Consider the following 3,565-nt stretch of genomic DNA (forward strand, 5'->3'; position numbering starts at 1 on the left):
AAAGTATTATATCTTGAGTCAGAGAAATGACTTGCTAAAGTTACACAGATTTCCAGCTGTAATCAAAATGATAGCAGATGCTCAGTTGGCTTACTGAATGGACTGTCTCAGTCTCTGAACTTGGATTACTTGAGTCTTTGAAGTAATATTGATAACATGTTTTGGATTTCTTGTTTGGAAAAATGTAGCATTTCATTTTCTTCTGTTTTATGAGTGAGATTGTGGGTATGTCTTAGAAAGAGTGAGAGAGAACATACATATGGCCATATGAATCTAACAAACATAAGGATAAGAGGAAAAAACAAGTATCATTTGATTCCATCGATGTAAAGCCAAAAATAGACAAATTATATTATTTAGGAATGCGTAAGAAATAGTAAACTACAAGAAAAGCAAATAAATGATCATCATGAAATTCAAGACAGTGATTACTTTAGCAAAGAAGTAACTGTTTAGTATCCTGTTGTACGACTGTGTCATTATTTATCTTTTCTACTTTTGAAAAACATTGGATTGTTTTAACTTTTTGGCTATTACAAATGATGTGGCCATGAACCTTATTATACATGTGCCTTAATGCACATACATGTAGTATGGGGTATATATTTAGGACTGAAATTGTTCTTTCATAGGGTCAGATCATGCTAAACTTTTTGAAAACACTTCTACCAATTTTTATTCTCTCTAGCAGTATATAAGACTCCACATCTTTGTCAAGACATCATATTATCAAACTTTTTACTTTTTATGCATCTTTGGGGGATATATAATAATTTCTCTTCATGGTTTTAATGTATATCTTCCTAATTATTAATGAGATTGAATATGATTTCATTATTTATTGACCATTTGGATTTTCTTCTCTGAAGTTCCTATCCAAATCTTTTGCTCATGTTTTTATAACGTTTTGTCTTTAAAAAAAACCAGAAGTTCTCTGATGAGAACACATGGACACATCAAGGGGAACAACACACATTGTGGCTTGTTTGGGGACTGGCGGTGGGGGAGAACATCAGGAACAATAGCTACGGGATGCTGGACTTAATACCCGGGTGATGGGATGAGCTGTGCAGCAAACTACCATGGCACACGTTGACCTGTGTAACAAACCTGCACATCCTGCAAGTGTACCTTGAAACTTAAGATAAAAGTTGAAGAAAAAAAAGAGAAAAGACAACATAAAGCACAAAAAGTATCTTGATAAAACACAGAATTTATCTTGGGTATAAGAACCTTCTTAGTCTTTTAATAGTATTCCAAAGAAATCCTGTTTTTCAAAAAGAATAGAACAGATTCCAGTTTTGCTTCAAGGTTCTTTTGATTTAAAGCTCTTTTTAAAGAAGAGGTTTTTTACATATTCTGGATATTAGTAATTCAATGTTATCCCTCTCTTTATCGAGCCTTTCACGGAATAAAATTTCTTTTCTTTTCTTTTCTTTTTTTTCTTTTTGGTGAAACCTACAATTCATTATGAGGAATGCTTTTGAAGAATAGGTTGGGGCAGTGGGGCAACAGTTAGAACCTCAAAGAATGGAAGACTCTTAAAGTGACCAGGCTTTCTAAACCACTCTCAGTACAACCACTCTAGTTCTATCCTCAAGAACTGATGTTCTTTGTAGAGTTGGGTACATTAAAGTTCATTATCTTGCCACGTGTGGCAATGCTTTTTCTTACATTAGAACTCATTTATTGATACCAGTGTAACAGAAGGAAGAAAGTCTGATGCTTCCAATAAACGTAAAAACACCTTATATCTGTCTCTCTACAAATCGACTCACTTTGTAACTAGTTCTTTTTGTGTACTGCTTAATAAATCCTCTCTCTGAGGTCATAATGACTTTATAATTTTACCTTTCAGTTCAGGCTTTTCTATCTGAGATTGATTTTTGTATCTGATGTAAGGTAATGTCCAACTTTATTTCTATTTTTCTTTATAGATATCCATTGTCCTACCACCATTCAATGAATAGAGTGTATACTTACTGATGATTTTTGTCTCTTTGATCAAAATATTGGATAAAATACGGAGAAAGTGTGTTACAATCTCTACCATGATTATGTCTCTTTCTCCTTGTGGTTCTACACATTCACATTTTGAACTTTGTTATTAAGTGCATATATTTAAAATTATTACATCTTCCTAGTTAACTGAACCTTTATTATTTTGAAATGACCCTCTTTATTGCTATAGATTGGTGCAGACGTAATTGCGAATTTTGCCATACTTTGAATGGCAAAACCAAAATTACTTTTGCACCAACCTAATAGTAATATATTTTACTACAATTTTGATTTCCAGAGATCAACTTCAACTCATTCCTTTTGGTTAAAATTCACATGCTTTTTATCTTTTTCTATCCTTTTGTTTCAACCTTTTCTTTCTCTTTTTTCTTTTTTTTTGAGATGGAGTCTCACCCTGTCACACAGGCTGAGGTGCAGTGGCACAATCTCGGCTCACTGCAACCTCCGCCTCCTGGATTCATTCGATTCTCCTGCCTCAGTCTCCCAAGTAGCTGGGATTACAGGTGCATGCTACCACGCCTGGCTAATTTTTTGTATCTTTAGTAGAGACAGAGTTTCACCATGTTGGCCAGGCTGGTCTTGAACTCCTGACCTCGTGATCCACCTGCCTTAGCCTCCCAAAGTGCTGGGATTACAGGCGTGAGCCACCATGCCTAGCCTGTTTCAGTCTTTTTCTAGCCTTGTTTTTTGTACATACATATAACATATAGTTGGATTTTGTTTTTTATATAGTATGACAATTTTATCTTTTACAGGCATATTTTGTCCCTTTGTTTTTAATGTAATTGTAAATAAACTTGAGCTTGTATATTCCTTAGCCTGCTCGGGCTGCTATAACATAATACTATATAGACTGGGTGGCTGAAACAGTAGACATTTATTTCTCACAGTTCTGGAGATAAAAAGTTCAAGATCAGGGTGTGGGCTGATTTGATTCTGGTTGAGTGCCCTCTTCCTGATTTGTAGATGGCTGGTAGACAGCCGTCCCCTTGCTGTGTCCTCACATGGCAAAGGGAGACCACGGGTCTCCTTTCCTCTTCTTATAAGAACTCTAATCTAATCATGGGAACCCCTCTCTCATGATTTTACCTAAACCTACCACCCTTAAAGGCCCTTACTTCCAAATACCATCATAGTTGGGGAGTGGGGCAGGGGCGGTAGGACTTCAACATATAAACTTTGGGAGGGCATAAACATTCAGTCCATAACAGTATATATCATCTTATGTTGTGCTTTCTTATTTTCCAGACTGATCTATGCTTATTTTCCTTTTCTTTCTTATCTGATTATGGATGGACTAAATTTCTTTTTCTATTTTCCTTCCTCTACTAGTCTGGAAGTAATGTATGCTGATTCTACTCTTTTAAAATTGCAGGCTGCATACTTATAAAAGTTTAAAATGCATTAATATTTTACCCTTTTTTACATAATACCAAAAATCCATAATATTTCAATTCTTGGATTATATTATTACCATAATTTTCTCTTGTTTTATTTAACCCCACAAGACTTTATTAATTATTGCTTTAAATAATAAGTGATC

The sequence above is a fragment of the Piliocolobus tephrosceles genome, chromosome 1 (assembly GCF_002776525.5).
Source record: "Piliocolobus tephrosceles isolate RC106 chromosome 1, ASM277652v3, whole genome shotgun sequence".
NCBI classification, from domain to species: domain Eukaryota; kingdom Metazoa; phylum Chordata; class Mammalia; order Primates; family Cercopithecidae; genus Piliocolobus; species Piliocolobus tephrosceles.